Consider the following 18,089-nt stretch of genomic DNA (forward strand, 5'->3'; position numbering starts at 1 on the left):
AAGCAGTGTTAAGGGCTACCATGATCGCGTGCACCAGCTCTAACACCAGCGCTTCATATCAGCTTATCGCTTCTGGTGTTGCCAATACCCACGTTTCTGTTGGCAACTGTAAACAACTGTATTATAAAACATACGCGCGTGTTTAGCGTATTTGTGTGCGTGATTGTGTAAATATAATTAGCACCAATTCATATCGTCACACTTAATAAAAACAAAATCACATTCACCTTCCATCCACGTGCTTCGCGTTAGATCGATTCCCAAGATACGTGGGATCTGTGGAGAGAAATAAATAAATAAAAGAAATAGACACAGAGGTTAACATAAAAAAATTCGTTTGCTACCCTGTACAGTGGTGGGGAAATAAGCTTCGGAAAGTGGATAGAGAAAGACAGTGATAAAATAAATGAAGAAAAAAAGCCTTCACACACAAGTAAGGCGTCCCAATCACAGTCGTTCGGAGAGACAGGTTGAACGCAGGAAGCGCAGAAGCGCCTTCACAGCCTTTTTCTGCGACATGAAGTCCTGGCGGTAGCGCAGGGTTCTTTCTTTCGAAAGAGTCTGGTTGTCCAGGTGGTCAAGTGCATCGCATAGTGACTGTATCTGCGAGCAGTACTGTGGGAATTCGCACAGAATTTGTCAATCTGTTTCGTCACTGCCGCAATGGTTACATGCAGCAGTGTCGGCCATTCCTATGTGGAATGCCTAAGTATTGGTAACCCAACTATAGCCTGCACAGCATAGTAGCGTCTCGTCAGCGAGCTTCTGGAGAAATTCGAAGACTGGGAGTTGTGTCTAAGGCATATATTCGTGCGTGTGTGAAATGTGGCTCGTTCCATTGCGACGTGGGGCGCTTGCGAGGAGGTATGCGAAATTTTCGTGCAGCGTCAGCTCTGGAAAGCGGAATGGATATTTGATTGCTTTCAGTGTGAGCAGATAGGGCAGCTCGATCGGCCCGTTCATTGCCAACTATTCCAGAATGACTCAAATTGTATTTCTAATTATTCCAGATTTAATTCTTGAAAGTTACAGAAAAACGAAGCGAAGCTAAAGGCCATTCAGCCTTTCGTGGCTTGGCTACGGGAAATTTCACAACGCACAGAAAAAAGTGCTACATTGAATAATAAATATCAAAATACATCGAGCAGCAAAATAACAGAACACATCAGTAGCACAAACTTCTACAAAAGTGGCAACTTAGACATACAAATTCAGACATTACATAAAAATAATTTCTGTGGTGCTTACACGTTTATGATAGCTTTCTGATAGGTTGCATGAATTGCTGCAGCAAATACACGTTATTGGGTAGACTGTTGCCCTGATATTTATCACTCCAGTCTGAATAGCAAGATTTCTCTATCCCGGGGCACAATTATTATGCCCACTATTTCTATGACGCATCCCGGACATAAAGGCTCGTTTAAGAACAGCTACACGGTTGAAATCTGCTAAAAAGTGTGGAGAAGTTAAGCCTAAACAAAAAAACCGAAACCTTTAGGGCTGATTCTTGCTTGGTTTGACACAATATAAATAAGAACCAACAGATAACACTGCGAAGGAAAGTATAAAGGATATTATTGGCAGTAAATGTAGTGCAAATATGAAGGAATAAAAGTTGATAAATTGATAACTTGCCATGGTTAAGGACCAAACCTGTGACATTCGAATAACAGGTCCGATGCTCTACCACCTGAGCTACTACGGCGGTAAAGTCTTCCCGAAGTTAAGACAAACTTTTCGCCGTAGGTGGAAGTAAACTTATAATAATACATTTTTTATTCAAACAACTGCTGTAAATACTCTTTCTTTTTGTTATACTTTGGAGGTTTATATATCAGGATAGTGTGCCGGAAATTATTCTAGATTACTGAAATTGATGACATACTACCCTTTAGATAGAATAGCTCCCCATCACCTGACGAGAGTTTTAGTAACTATGTTGTATTCATAAATGTCAGCCTAAACGCATCCTTATTATCTAAATGCTAATGCGCAGAAGAATGCAGCCGCGGATAAAAACATTGTTTCAAAGGTCGAGCAACAGCACAAAGTTGTCTGCTAGCTTTGTGAAAAAAAAAAAAAAACAAGCGTCCTGAACAAAAAGCAACTTGGCTGTGGATTCTGCTCCTCCACGGATGTGAAGTTGATGTTGACCTGCCTCAGTCCTAATTACCCGTTCCTTGTACAGGCGGCCAAAAAAACATTGACATGAAGAGAAGGCAATAGCTACGAGCCAACTCTGGCTCACCTGCTTAAGCGCACGTGCAACGCAATAATGGTTTCATTCGGCATCATACAAATGGCTTGCAGATACATTAGCTCAAATAAATGTAAACAGCGATGTCTTGCATGGAGGTATCAGAAACTGATAGTGAAGTACCATAGTAATTTACAGAGTCTAACAATGATGTGTAAATTAATGAAAATGATACCGATAGAAAATAAGTGTACTGTTCTTTCATTGTGTATTTTTAGAGCTGAGAAAGAGGGTAAAGGTAAGTAGTTGTGGGCCAAGCAGTGCGGATTCATGTATTAGAACTCTTATTTACAACATTTTCGCGCGGCATTCTCAAAAATAAGAAAAAAAAAGATGTTGAACAGATTGAACACCAGCGTTTAGTTGCCAGTAGTCACCGAAGTTCAAACGAATAGAGTGCTGAAGCGTGGAAACATTTCTGCCCATCGAGAGCCCGGCAAGTTTGTCCTGCATTTCCAAAATGTTTTTTTATTGTTATGTTTCGGTCATGGGACTACCCTTCGTCAAACAAGAGCTGATTCCAAGACCGATTCCACGACAGGAACATAGGGTTCTTTTTATAGTTTCCTACGTAATTATTTTCTCCTCATGACACGTAAAACTTGTTCGTCTAACCACTTATGCCAGCAAAGAAAAAATCGCTTTGCTGAGGAAAATTATATCAACTTTCATCCTTCTCGAATACTCTCCTGTGGTGAAAAAGAGCAAATACAGACACCCGAGCAGAGTGCAAGTAAAATGCATGTATTCAAACGAAGGAAACCAGATCACGAACGCGTGAATAAAAAAAACGGACACGTGTGGTGGCAATTAGCATAACTGCTGCCACACAACAACCAAGTAACCGTAACCAGCAGGCATAACGGGGTTCTGCTAATGCATCGAATTGAACGCAAGGTGTTGGCGGTGGCGTTGAACCGCTACGCTAATGAGGGTGCCCACACGTAAAGCCATTCTCAGAGATAGCAGGTAACCGTAATGCTAAGATCGAAGGGAAAAAGTAGAGAAAAAGCTGAACAGGTACAAATAAGAAGTGAGGCAGATTTGGCACACAGAGGACAAGAAGGGGAGGGGGTGGTCCAGAGGAAAAACACTGCTAGGATATGACGGAAAAGGCAAAAAGACGACGCAAGTTGGTGGTGAAAAAAATGGTTTTTTTCTTATCTCGGCTGACAGCTACTATCCCTCAGCTTGCTCCTCCATGCCGGCCACTGTAAGGTCGTTGTATGTGCTTTGCTTGATCTACAGAATTTATCTTTTTTCCATGCTGCAGAAGCCACGTACTCGGTTGTTCTTTCGGCCAAATCGCTGATCCGAGGCTTAGGCCTGTGTGCTGCCGAAGGACACTATTATCAACCCCGGTAAGTGCAGACCCGGAGTCCTGTAGAGTATTTTATTCATCCTGCACTATATGTATACGGCGCCATCAAGTAGATCAGATCCGTGAAAACAATTATGGATGGTCCGTCCGAGAGCGAAAGAAAGCCGTTGTTGCACTCTGCTTCTATTACTCTGCCGCAATCGAGTTCTAAAGAGAAGCCCACCCCGGATTATGACGTCAATAGTGACAGACGCCATGTGCCTATAGTTGGAGTGTTATATTTTTTTGCTATTGTTGGTTACATAGAGTGCAGGCGGAAGTCCTTTTTTCCTACCCAGTCTTGAGTTCCTACTTAGTTTTGCTGCTATCGGCCTTGGCATTCGTCTAGCGGAGCTCTTACAAGCTTGGTCTCTCGACTGGGCAATGGTCGACGCTGCGTGTCAGTTTGTAGACCCCCAAACCTCTTTTTTGATGAGTGAGTGAAGCAGTAGAATTGTTCAGTCTTGCCGTAAATCACTCGCGACATTGTGAAAGATATAATATTATGTGGGGTTTAACGTCCCAATACCACCATATGATTATGAGAGACGCCGTAGTGGAGGGCTCCGGAGGGAACCACCTGGGGTTTTTTAACGTGCACCCAAATCTGAGCACATGGAACTACAACATTTCCGCTTTCATTTAAATGCAGCTGCCGCAGCCGGGATTCGATCCCACGACCTGCGGATTAGCAGCCGAGTACCTTAGCCACTATATCAACACGACGAGGCCATTGTAAAAGATCGACAAAGCGGATATACAATATTTATTGGTCATACATGGTATGCTCTGTTGAGTTGTGAATTTTGTTTTGCCTGCATTACTGGTGCTTTGTCGTAACGAATCTAACCTGGAGTTGCAAATACGAAGTCTGTGCATGTTCTCTCGGTGGTTGCTGGTGGTTTTCAGTCATACGAAATGCACCGTATCCACACGTCCTAGAGTTCACAAGCCATAAATTGTCCGTGGTCATCACTTTCATTGTGTTGACTTCTCGGACATCCTTGAAGCACACGAGTGTTTTAATAAAAGAACAATTCACTTATACGTAATAAAACACATGCCACACAGGCTTACTCAAATGTCGCACAGGCTACAGTACGCCACACAAGCCACAAGCTGCACGTGAGTCTCTCTCAACATCATCGACTTTCTTCACTGTCCACAACATGGCACGTGCATTTCTAACAATCGTAATCCTCGTCATCGTCATCATGGCAACGGCGCACGCCAAAGCTGCAAACTAACACGCCTCGACATTAGGGAACATCGCCCCTATTTATAAGCATGATTATTTATATAACGTTATACGTCAGAAAACCAGATATGATCATGAAGGACGCTATCATGAAGGACTCGGTGGAATTTCGATTATATGGCCTTTTTTATCGTGCACTGGCATCATAGAGTACTCGGGGCTTGGTCATTATTAGAGAAATTATTGATTGTCCATCGAACATTTTTTTATCTTCGTGTCGGTGTTGTTTGACATGCTCGTACGGGTCTGTTTTTACATATGTGTGTGTGTGACTTTTTTTTTTCAATCGAGATTGGTTCGATTTATGCTACAACCCTTGTTTGTATTTTCTGCGTGTATTGCCAGTTTGCGCTCAAGGTTTGTTTACAACCACCACCACTGATGCCATCACCACATATTTTCGCTGAACGGGCTCTCTAATGCTATTTAGTGAAAGCATTTCAATACAATTAAAAACATTAGATTTTTTTTGGAATTGAGTGTTTCAACAGCCATATAAAGTTTCCTATTTTAAGTTTATACGTTTTGAATGTTAACATTCGACAGATGTCTATCTGGTTAGCTATAAAAACTGGGAAACTGGGAAAACTGGGAACCGCTCCCTCGGAACCCTTCTCTCAGTGTATAAACATGAACTGCTATCCACAGCAAAACAGGAAGAGAGAGAGAGAGTCAATAACCACCCTGCGAGTGCTTTGAAAATGTCGCTGCTACCTATTTTCACTCCCCACATTAGGAAGGAACCAAGTCAGATTCGAAATGTCACATTTCTTCCCGAACTTTTGGCTGGAGTTTAAATCGTTTCGTTGTTATACGTTATTGTTTCCACACTTAAATTTTGCGTGCATGTTTACGAATTCTGGATGTCACGTTATGACACTAGTGCTAAAATTACGGCGCTGTATCATTCATCAGAATAAACGGTGCCTTGTGCGTTCTTGGTATCGACAGCGTCCCTGAAAGAAAACATGAGTCCTCAAGTACAGTACGGTAAAGAAGAACTAAAGGAAAGCTGAAATGAAGACTGTCCACATTTCAGGCCCTCTAATAGCCAGTGTATAAAAAGCAATCTCCATGCACGTCACCAGTCTGTAGAGATGAGTAAGAACAGCCAACCATCAGTAGCCTTGTGCCAATATAAGCCACAGTTTTCGGTAAGAGAGAGAAATACAAACATCCTGAGCATACAGGTGTTCCCTTTAACTATGGGCCTATCTGTATAAGCGCCACCAGTTAGCGAAAAGCCGAAAAACAACTGGTCTCATCAGACGGAAAGGCAATCTGAGGCCCTGGCGAGACTCATTTCTAGGCCCCACCACTAACTCGCATAATTCACGGGGCACTAAAGAGGCAGAGGCGGGCGGCAAGTATACACGCCAGGGCATTTTGCTCTCGTGATCAGCGATTGGAGGGCATGCGCGAGTGGTGCGAGATTAACGACGAGTATTTTCTTTCGGGGTGCTACACAAGTGTTCGTAGTTTTTCGAACTCCCTCTTTCGCACCGGCCGCAATAGTATTCGGGCCCAGACGTATACGATACCTAGGCTTACATTAACGCGTGTTTCTTTTCCGTTTTTTTCTCGCAAAATTTTCTTTTCCGACCTGTGTCATGTTTTTCTCTCTAGGCCCTTTTCCGACCTGTGTCATGTTTTTCTCTCTAGGCCCTTTTCCGACCTGTGTCATGTTTTTCTCTCTAGAAAACACTCTATGCCCTCACCACTCTCTGTCTTCCTCATTCCGCGAAGTGCACTTTGCAGCGTGACGTTTTGCCAAGGAACCTCAATGTTTCCGTTGCTTCCGCGCACTTGTTTTTCCACCTCTGCAGAGCAACGGTGTACGAGAGCTTCACTGCCCCGGATTCAGGTCGACACGTGCCTAATTAGACGGTGTTCTGCAAGGGGTGAAACGCGATGGAGGACCCTGTTTGAATCTTACTTATTTTTAGTTCGCGTACGTGTGTTTCTGTGCATGGTGACATCAATTTTTTCCACTTATTTTGTCAAAGGAACCCAGTAGAAATAAAGTCAACGCATCGCACAGAAAGGTGCCACGCTAATTATTGCTTTTTCTGGTCTAAGGAAAGAGTGACGTTGTAGGGCTGGTAATGCTACCGCAGTAGCTGAAAAGCCCCACTTGATACAGAGCAAGAAACATACGCAATTGTATTCACAATTTTAATTCTCAACTTACTGTTTACACGAAGCATTTTTCGGCATAATAAAAAGACTCCACCGATAGAGTGTTGATGTTCGTGAGAACGCACCATGCAAAACTTATATAGCAGCACATGGCCTGAATTCACAATTCCTTGTTGAAGTGTGGCAGCTTGGGCTAGTTGGTATGACATGGCGATAGTTATAACGCGAGAACAGAATGACGACACAGAGACAATAAGGACACGAAGGACACGAGCGCTAACTTCCAATTTGAAGGACACGAAGGACACGAGCACTAGCTTCCAACTCAGAAGTTAGCACTCGTGTCCTCCATGTGCTTCTTGTCTTTGTGTCGTCGTTCTGTTCTCGCGCTGTAACTATCGTCGTTGTTGAAGTCATGTTGAAATGTCTTCTTCATATTTTTCCGAATGAGGCCATACATATAAATGCCCAACCCGGTGGATAAGGTACTCGACTGATGACCCGTAGGTCACGGGGCCGAATAGCGTCTGTGGAGGCTGCATTTTCAATGGAGGCGTAAATGCTGTAGGTCCGTGCGCTTAAATTAGGGTGCACGTTAAGGAACCCCAGGTGGTCAAAATTTCCAGAGCCCTCTACTATGGCGTCTTTCATATTCCTATGGTGGTTTTGAGGCGTTAAACCACATATATCGATCGATAATTGAAGCCATACATACGAATAAACGTGCCACGCACCCAAATTCACAGCCATTGTCTGATTTGAGTATCGTAAGCTGCACAGTCACCAAGGCCACCGTCAGGCGTTGCCACGTGTCCACCCAAACGTTCGTGATCCCCCTTAAATGGGCCCTGAAACACTTTTTTCAAGTAACCATGGAAGGGTTTCACTAGAAAAGTTTAATTCCTCGTGAATTTAATGCCGCAAAAAATTGAGAATCCGTCTAGTACGAGCGGAGTTACAAAGATTTGTCGTACGCTGCAATCGCATTCTCTTCTCTCGTCCCAACGAACGCGCTGGAAGCTAAGCAGAGAGGGATGGCATGGGCAAAGAAATACTTCACGCGCATCTCGCGACCTTGAGCACTATTTTCTATTCTTTTAGAGGCGAAGCTCTTTATGCCGTGCGTAGATGTAGTAGTAGTAGTAGTAGTAGTAGTAGTAGTAATCTTTTCCCAGTTATACGTTATTGTTTCTACACTTAAAATTCGTGTGAGTGTTTACGAATTCTGGATGTCAAGTCTGGATGTCAAGTAGTAGTAGTAGTAGGAGTAGTAGTAGAGGGTAGCTATCTCTCGTTTAGTCCTTGGATGGCGGTACTTGTATATGATGAATATATGATGAAAAGGTGCAAGATGGCGGTACTTGGAGTGTTCACTACATAGATTTACGGACGAACGGATGGACAAGGAGACAACGGACGGGTGGACAGACTCACAGTCAAACAGACAGACGGTCAGACGCCCGGACGAACGGATGGACGGATGCAAGGACGGAAGCGCGGACGTACGGGCGCCCGGACAAACTGACGGACGCTTTGCTCTACTTATCGACATTCACTCCGTGGAGATTCTGTGACTTTTTTTTCTTGAAATATGCGGCTTTTTCAGTGTGATCGCGCACACGCGCGGACAAGTCGTGGCCTCCCGCGGCGATCCCTTTAACGACTGAGCGCGCCACGTACAAATCAGCCATCGGCTGTTGATGGCCTTCTACGAGTAATTTCGGAGTGTTTTCCGTCATTTTTCGAGAGAAGAGAAAGCAATTTTCAGCTGACTTCGACAATTTAAGTGATTGTTGGCCGCGCGCTGTGCTATAATATTTATCTCAAGTGTTCTCGAGAGCCCCTACTACTGATAGGCAGCGTTTTCTGACCATGCTCAAAAAGTGTTACCGGGTCTCTTTACACTAAGATACGTTATAGAAGAAAAAAAAGACAAAAATATTGCTCATAGCCATCAAGCGCACGTTACGTAACTGATTTTGTTTCCAGAGCCATCCTTTCCTGCGTAGGTTCCAGCGCATAGTCGGGACGACAGAGGAGAGATGAAGAATCTACGTGCGACAGATCTCCATAACTAATTTCTTTGCAAATTCTGAACCAGATCTCACGCACCCCTCGTTCCGAACGAAGGCGAGCATCCTATAGGCACCCACACGCTGGCAAACCGCCAGCCACAGGAAGGCGCTGAGAGGGGAGCGCTAATGCAGCCCTACACATTGATATTACAGGTAGAGGGGAGGGGGGGGGGGGGCTCTGCGACGAAACTTTGCCCACCTGAAGAGAAACCTGTCACACGTTTATGAGTGAGGGTGAAAACAGAAAGTTGAGGGTTACTACTGTCACTATGCGAATCTTTATGTGCTTTCAGCCGGCGTCACAATACCACTTTCAAATCTTGTTCTGGCTGGCACTTTTGCACCGCGCGTGTGTTCCCAGTGCCCGGCTGGACAGGAAATTGGTACACATGGGGTGCAAGAGCGTAAGTTGGAACCAGATTTAAGCCTTACGTTGACGCCGGCTTACAGCACAGATTCTGCCTTGTCACAGCCAAGGCACGCCGCAGTTCGACTTAGTCGAAAGCAATGCTTTCTGCTGTTCGCGTTTCTTTCAATCGCAATTGTACGTACCTGATGAAGCTGCTTCCGTAGTTTACAATGCACGTGCTGCAGACATTCCAGACTGTCGACGCAGGTCTCCTCAACGTTTCACACGGCATCAGCATAAACTTCCAGCACAGGAACAGCGCGAAACATGCTTACAGCTGGACTCGAGTTGTGGTGTATCGCGTTTGATTTGCAGAGCGTCTGCACGCCTGGCAGTTGAGAGTGTTGCTTCTCCGCGCTTGAAACAGACGGCGCCATGCACTTTTCAATATGAGCTCTCTGTGTACTGCTGTATAGTCTGACGCCAGGAGTGACCGGTGCGACAAGCGTCCGTCAGCGGGGCCCAGCGTCAACCGGCACGGAATCAACATGTTGCATTTCGCGCCGATGACGTTACGCAGCTCTACCCAGACAGCACTGCGTCTGCCTTGCTTCGTGATGGAGGGACGCCGGGCGCACTTAAACGCACACGCGTCAAAGCAACGCAGCGCGGCGCGCGCCTGCTGGCATATGGCAAGCATATCGCGCATTGCGCGGCATCGCCGGCTTGACGCGACGAAACGAACACCGGCGCGCAATCGCGCCGGGTCACGTCGAAGTGTATTGGCGGCTTGAGTGTGTATTTAGTCATGATCTTACGTGACATGCTTCTCATGATTATCATGTCTACACCAGTTACATACCTTCGTCATTCATTCACGTGACGTAATACGAAATTTAGCATACCTGAAGCTGGCGAAACGGCCGTGAGCGCGTCATGAATGTCACATGTAGTCATGTTGTTACATGACACGCGTCATGATTATCATGTTCGGACGTGTCATTTGCCTATTTCATCCGTTCTCGTCACTTGATATCAAGTTTGGTACATGTACCATGGAACGACATGGTACATGTACCATGTCATTCTATGTTATGGTACATGTACTATGTCAACTCAGTAACCTGAGTGAAGTCACCTGGCTACACTGTATACCCACCCCTTATGTAATACCTCTTTGAGGGGTGTTCGAGACAATAAGGTGATGTGATGTGATGTGACGATACGGAAATGGCGGCGAGCGCATCATAAGCGTAGCATGTAGTCATGTTATCTAATGATTATCATGATTGCACCAGTCATATACATTTGTCATACATTCACGTCCCGTAATACCAGACTTGGTGTATGTAAGCTACTGAAATGGCCGTGAGCACATCATAAGTGTGGCATGTAATCATGTTGTTAAGTGACATGGACCTGATGATTATCATGTTTGCACCAGTCACATGCCTTGGTCATTCGTTGGCGTCCCTTAATACCCAATTTGGCATATGTGAAGCTAGCGAAGCGGTCGCGAGCACGTCATGAGCGCGGCGTGTTGTCATGTTGCTACATTCCACGCATGTCATGACTTTCATGTTAGGGCCTGTCGCTTGTGTTCGCCATGCCATACCGGTTTTGCAACTTGTCATGTGAACAAAACCACCGCAAAAGCAGCAATACTATGAAATGTAAGTGATCATATTCATGACATATATATCATGATTTTCATGTTGTGACCAGTACCTTGTGTTCGTCATAAATATCTATTATAGCATACCAAGTTTGGTATTGATACCATTATCGAAACGGCCTGGAGAGCTAAAAGTCGTAAGCAGATGAGATAGATAGATAAATAGATAGATAGATAGATAGATAGATAGATAGATAGATAGATAGATAGATAGATAGATAGATAGATAGATAGATAGATAGATAGATAGATAGATAGATAGATAGATAGATAGATAGATAGATAGATAGATAGATAGATAGATAGATAGATAGATAGATAGATAGATAGAAACGCTCGAAGTCGCTGAAGTTCACTCAGAATTGTTTCACATTTAAAATAGGACAGACGCCGGAAATCATTCCCCACGTTCAAGAGGCGCAAAACATGAAGACTCCTATCATAACAGAACCTGACACATATACGCAGCGACAGAGCTCCGGCAGGTGTCATGCAATTTGCGGGCTTTGACAGCACTGTTGTTCAGCAGACAGTCTTGCTCCAGAATCTTGCATATTTCTATCTCCAGTTTATGCACGAATGAATTCTGATTCAACAAACAGACGAGGACAAGAAACGCGTACGACACGCAGGTGACACACAGATCATGTACACTTCATGCACCTTTCATAGGGCTGGCTACCAGTGTTTGCGTAACTGGCAGTTCAAAATAGGGCTGTTTAGGTATGAGCAGCTGGTTTTTGTTATTCTATACACGTTGTCCTATTCAGGACACTTGCCTTTAAAGACAGTAAGTTTAATGTGCCTTGAACGCTATAAGATTCAGAAAAGGCGATAGCTTCTGTGGTTTTTAAGGTTGTCCAAGAACCTCAGTACAGAATAAGCTGGTTTACAGATTTTGATTAGGTCTTTTTGCATGAAGGTACGCAACCACGTGTAGTCATAAATAAACAAACTTCACAAAGGCGAGTCTAAGCATTTTAGAGTCACGTTCCACGCATGAAGATTGCCGTATAGTACCGCTCCTCCTTATATTCACTGCGTGTTCGGCACCGTTATAATAACAGCAATAAAGAATACCGTCGAAGCATCTATCTCTGGTCAAAGCCGCTCTTCAGTTCAGCCGCTTCGCATTCAGAATATTGCTTCACTCCCTGTTTTCACAACCCAAAGTGTAGGAATGCAAGTCAGAAAGGGTGTAAATTGTGAAGCCGACAAATTCAAAGCGATCGTCACGTTAAAGCGGGTGCGGAAGAAACTGAAGTTTTGGTGGAGAAGTCGATGAAACAGGATATTGCACGCCAATGTGATCCTCCGCATTCCTCATTTCAGAGCACGCAGCTGCACACGTTCTCAGAAGCGAGCTCTTATTCACGGAAATGGGACTCCCAGCCTAGCAATGCCAGTGTTTCCCGGAACGTTGCGTCAACTACCAATCAAGCAGGAAGGTGCGTCATTCTCATAATAGCTGGCATGCTTCATTCCCCCGGAGAGATAGCGAGTCAGATATTGTTCCCATCCCCACGTGTATTCAAGCTTTGCAACAACAAAAAGAACAAGAGAAGCAGCAGCAACAACAACAGCCACAAACAACAACAAACAGCAACAACAGCAACAAACAGCGACAACTCTACCAAGAACAGCAATAGCATTAACGGTGATACGAAGCCTTAGAGCGCACGTCCATAGAATACTCGTTGGTTTCAGAAAATTGAGGCTTAGCGATGGACAGAGAGGGAAAGATGTTATGAAAAAAAGAGAGGTTCTCTAATTCTTAAACTGAAGAATATAAGGAGCACTTTGAAAAAGTTCACACACGACGATGCACCGAACGAGATCCAAATATTTGCGAAGCAGATCACGCCGTTGTACTGTCCCGGGAACGCTTTTGTGCCTGCAGACAAGGGTCGCCTCAAGCTGCAGAATCAGTCTTATTTGCATCCTACTACAAAGTGCTTCAATTATGCGTGAAACTCTTGCGGCGCATAAGTGCTTGTGCATACAAAATGAATGAGGAACCCGCGTGCAGCTGTGCAAACGATGTACTGCCTTTAAGCGGGTGTTTATTTCAGTCGGTGTACCCACTTTCATAAGATCGTCGAATTCTTATCAGCCTCTGATTTGTACCACGAATATTGTCGCTAAAAACAAAATAATGCAACATGTTTTCTATATTACTGTATGATGGCCTTTGGTTGTCTATTTACAAGATTTTAAGAAAAATCGAAGATGGAATTTTTTTTATATTCAAATTTCAGTGGAGTACACTTTTGCCAATATGAGAACTTTGAGGCAATATATGAAAATTTACATTTTCTCTATGGCAGCAATAATTTATGTACCTAATGAACACAATATATCTATAAAACGTGTCAAGTTTGAAAACGCTGCTTGCATTACCTTCGGAGAAAAAAAAAAGGGGGAATACGTAACCCATTTTAAACTGTCGCAAAATTAGACATTTTAAAAAGCTATTTTCTTAAGGTCTACAAACTTGAAACCATATGAACTCATTTTTCATTAGACATGTATTTCAGGTAAAAAATATCTTCCTTGAAACGAAAATATTTCTCTTGTTATAGCATCTCCAATTTTCGAAAAAGACAGGTGACGAAATTGGTGCCTCCGTGTTGGTGAAGTTTGATATTCTTTTTCTCGTAAGTTATGCCGTTAATAATGAAACGAAGTTGACTGTCGGACTACCTGCTGAGAGGTGCACGAAATATAAAATACCTAATGAAATTTAAAATATCAACTTTTGGACCCGTGTCGATCTCTCATGGAATCACCCAGATGCAATATCTTGCAAAGGGCGTAACCTTGTTCCAGCGTTTTTCGGCTCCGTGCACGAATTAAGTTAAGCAGCACGTGAGTGAATAGTATGATCTTATGACAAAGAAAACTCAGTTCCATTTTCAAAAGAGTGAGTGATTGTCTCGAGTGCTGCAGCCAAAGTTTGAAGCTTGAAGTTTGTTGCGACATATGTACAGGACATAAATAAATAGCAAGGATGGTGGTATCAAGGCTGTGCATAGGCCATTGAGAGGCCCAACCTCCGCGAACAATAAAAGCAGCAACATGATGAGGACTTCCACTTGTTTCAGTATTAAGATAGAAACGCACAGAGCGAACTGATAAAAATAAAAAAAACAGGAAATTCAAAGAAACACAGAAGCAAGTTTAAAGTTGAAGTAAAACGTTTTATAAACGTGATATGCGCTTTTATTGCATATTTTATGTTTGTTTAGTGCTAAAAGAAGACAGTAGGAAATAATAGTATAGTAGTAGGAAAGTGACAATAAATAATAATATGTGGGGTTTTACATCCTAAAGCGAAAATATGGCTATGAGGCACGCCGTCGTGGAAAGGTTCTCTAATCACGTGTTCCTTAACGTGCAGTAACATTGTACACTACATGGTCCGTTATCATCTCTTTCATCAAAATGTGACTGCCACCACCAGCACTCAAATTGCGACCTTTCTCTCGCCATCTGAGCACCATAACCGCAATGACACCGAGTCGGAGAGTCTATAGATTACACGGACAAAGACTATCGTGCAACGGCTTTTGTTGCGTGTGGTTCGTGCAGGTGTTTCACTTAGTTACCTTTGCGTCTGCACTACACAAGTTGTGAACGAATGCTTAACTTCCAGTTACCTCTGCATTCAAGCCCACGCTTTGATTTGGCACGTTTCTTCTAAACCGTCATCATTGATTCGATGATGTTCGCGAAAATGTCAAACTTTATTCCACATTGCCATTTCTATGGCAATGTGGCAATGTGGTTCAAGTGCTTGCGAAGTCTGTTTTAGTGTTTTTCGCTATGTTTCACTAACATTATCTTGTCCCCTATCCTCCGCTTATCTGGGCGCAGCCTGCGGCTAATTCTGGCAATAATCATGGCAGAAGCCGCACATTTTCCAAAGAATACCGAATAAAGTATTCGTTATACCTCATATTCATTGTTAACAACGACGGTCGTTTGTCCAGCGCACTTTTCTTCACCAGCGAACAAAAGTACTGCAAGAGCAACTATTTTTATGCATTGCGATAACTGACAAAACTATCTGCAAAGAGCACTGTGAAAACTTCGTCATTATGAACCCACACAGATTTACGAGCATTTTCAATTTGCTTTCGTACAATGACCCCTAAAAACAAGCGCTCACACAAACCGCACTCATTGAAAGTTTACTTTATTCATCAAGTAATGAATGGCTTTCAGAGAACTCACATATATTTGTTACAATGAAATATGTTGGCTGAAGTTCAATTGAATGATCTTCGAGAAATTTTAATTAGTGAACAGCGCATACTTCGTACAGAGAAACGGCTCAAACTTCTGCCATTTTTTACTTGACTGAGACATTACGAACTGCCTAAGTTTCCATACATCTTTCAACTGGCGGTAAAGCATATTTTCATTTTGAGTTTTAAACCTGCAACCTTTGCTAAAAGCAAGAGTATATATCTTTTGTGTTTCAGAATTCTTTTCTTTCCTTACGATATAAGTTGGTGGTTCCTGGCCGTTGGGTGAAGGCTGCGAACAAAATATATAGGTATTCATCAGATCCTTCGACAGCGGAGAGCTTCGTCTCAGTAGAAGTAGCACTATAGATTATATTGCTGCTGGGCAAAGTGAAATGGTGAGGAGGAATGGAACTATAGTGATAAATTATGATTAACAGCCAAGAAAGATTATAGTTCGCACTCGAAGTCGTGGGTCTCTGATTTCATGCGTTTCGTGACTTGTCCGCGTTAAAAAAGCGCACCTTTAGAGATGAGTGAAGAACAACTATGCCACCTCAGAGCTTTTGTCAAGAGGACCTAATTATACCCCACAACCGTGGTACCAGGTCATCGGGAAACAACAAGGCCATATATCTAAATGAGTATCAGCCGACGCTAACGACGAAGTCTTCGATCGTCCAGACCAACTTACGTCTGAAAGAATCACCCCCACACTGCAGTTGAAAAAGAAGGCATTTGGAATTTGGCAACTAGAGCGGGATGCCTTCGGTATTTCATCGTGACACTCTCATCGACTCCCACTGTGTGGGAAGTTGCTTCGTGTTGAAACTCCTTTAAGGTTGAAAGCGATCGTTCTAGGAAAAAAAGGTGTCCAAGTTACTAACGAGAACAAAAGGAGGCCGGAAGGTTTATGGACTTGGGGATCCAATTCGGCCTATTGCCTGACACCCTTCTGGCCAATGCGCGACGTCATCAAGTTAACAAACGATGCTGGGAGTGCAGCGGGCAAGCAGACTAGGAATGCTTAGCGAGCCCGTGGCACAATCTGAGCGTGAAAAGGTCCGCGTTGGCTTGTGTCGGCGACAGCAATTTATCTGCGCCACGGCACTAAACTATAGCCTCACGGTGGCGAAAGTGGCTGGGCTGATTAATACAAGGCGCTGGAGATAAGATAAGACTCAACTCAGCGTGACTGAAGTATGCACCCCTCAAGGATACAGCCAGAAGCCATCTGGGAACTGGCAAGCGTACACCGGCCCCAATAAATATTCGCTGCTCCGTGATCACAAGAGAAGAACGAACATATTTTTATTGCACCCACAGCTGTTTGTGCGGGTGTGTGAGCATGAAATGAGGGAAATAGTCAGAACCCCAAATGTTCGCAGAGCTGGTTGCAGTGACTCAAGGAGTGAACACCTTGATTTTTTTCTGTATGTTAGTGTCGATGGTACCTTCAGCTGTTTTCTTCAGGGGGAGGGGTTGGGGGAGAAATGGGAGAGGTGGGAGCAGTTGTTATGATGCGGTATTTACGGCGAACGTCTGAATCGGCAGGAAAGGACACATTGCAGCAACACCAAGAAGCAGCAAGTTGTAGATAGAATGTTTGCTTGCAAGGCTGTCTAAAGCTTCATAATGCGTAGTGAAACCTATGCTAGCTATAGACGCGCCCTTTTTCATGTAGTCGACGTGATGGAAATGTTCGCGTGGAGAAAAGAGCTGATATTCGGGGTTCCAACTGCTTAGTGTATATGCTTAACAAGTGGGGTCTGTGAAAGAGTGCACAGTGCATGGGACCAGTTGGTGATTCACGCACACAATTTACGCAATGGCAATGAAAGTTTTTGGCTCAGCATGCCAGCAGGTGTGTTTATCAAGCGCGGTTCAGAAATGCACCTGTATTGCATAAGTACAAAGATGATCATACCCCTATGATTATTGATGCAGAAAAATAGCACAGTAACCTGACAACTACATGAGAAAACCATCACTTGCTCTCCAAAGAACTTTAGTACGGGGCAAATCGCGCATGTGGCTAAAGAATCTGCTATTTTGCCTCGTGCTTCGAGTGTAGGAATTATCCAGCGCGCAGTATACATCAATCTGTGAAATAATTTTGTTTTCAACCAAAGGCGCAGTACACTCATAATAAAAAAATTATGCGCTGACTGTTTATGTAGGAAGACACACAGTGGCACTGCGCATTTGTTACTCATGCGAAAGCCATTTTATTAGTGCCTCACACGAAGACGTGATTTGTAGTTTAGCATAATTGCGCTGAACTGAAGGAATAGAACTATAGTGAAGTTTGCAGGACACGCATTTGGTAATGCATAATTTTTTTTGGGCAGTGGAACAACAATAATATTTAGAAACCGACTAGCTGAAGTGCAACCCACGCTCAAGCTAATAATAAAAAGCGAGAGCTATTACGAGCCATATATTCTGTTGAAATACTGAGCTCCTCGCGTGCTGTGCTCCTTTTAAAAGGTGTATCGTTATGTTGTTGGAAAAAAAAACGCCGTCCAATTCACTGTTCTCAATGCAGCCCACCGCTCGACGTGAGGTCATGAACAGCTGGCCGTCCAGTGTTCAGGTCACTCTGAATGCCCTACTGTATGCAGCACGAGCTTTGGACTGGTGCTGACTGGGGTTGCTAATTCACCGCCCCCTACCTTTCTGGGCCAATTTTCATTAACTCATCAACTGACTCTAGCAGGGAA

The sequence above is a fragment of the Rhipicephalus microplus genome, chromosome 5 (assembly GCF_043290135.1).
Source record: "Rhipicephalus microplus isolate Deutch F79 chromosome 5, USDA_Rmic, whole genome shotgun sequence".
Lineage (NCBI taxonomy): Eukaryota > Metazoa > Arthropoda > Arachnida > Ixodida > Ixodidae > Rhipicephalus > Rhipicephalus microplus.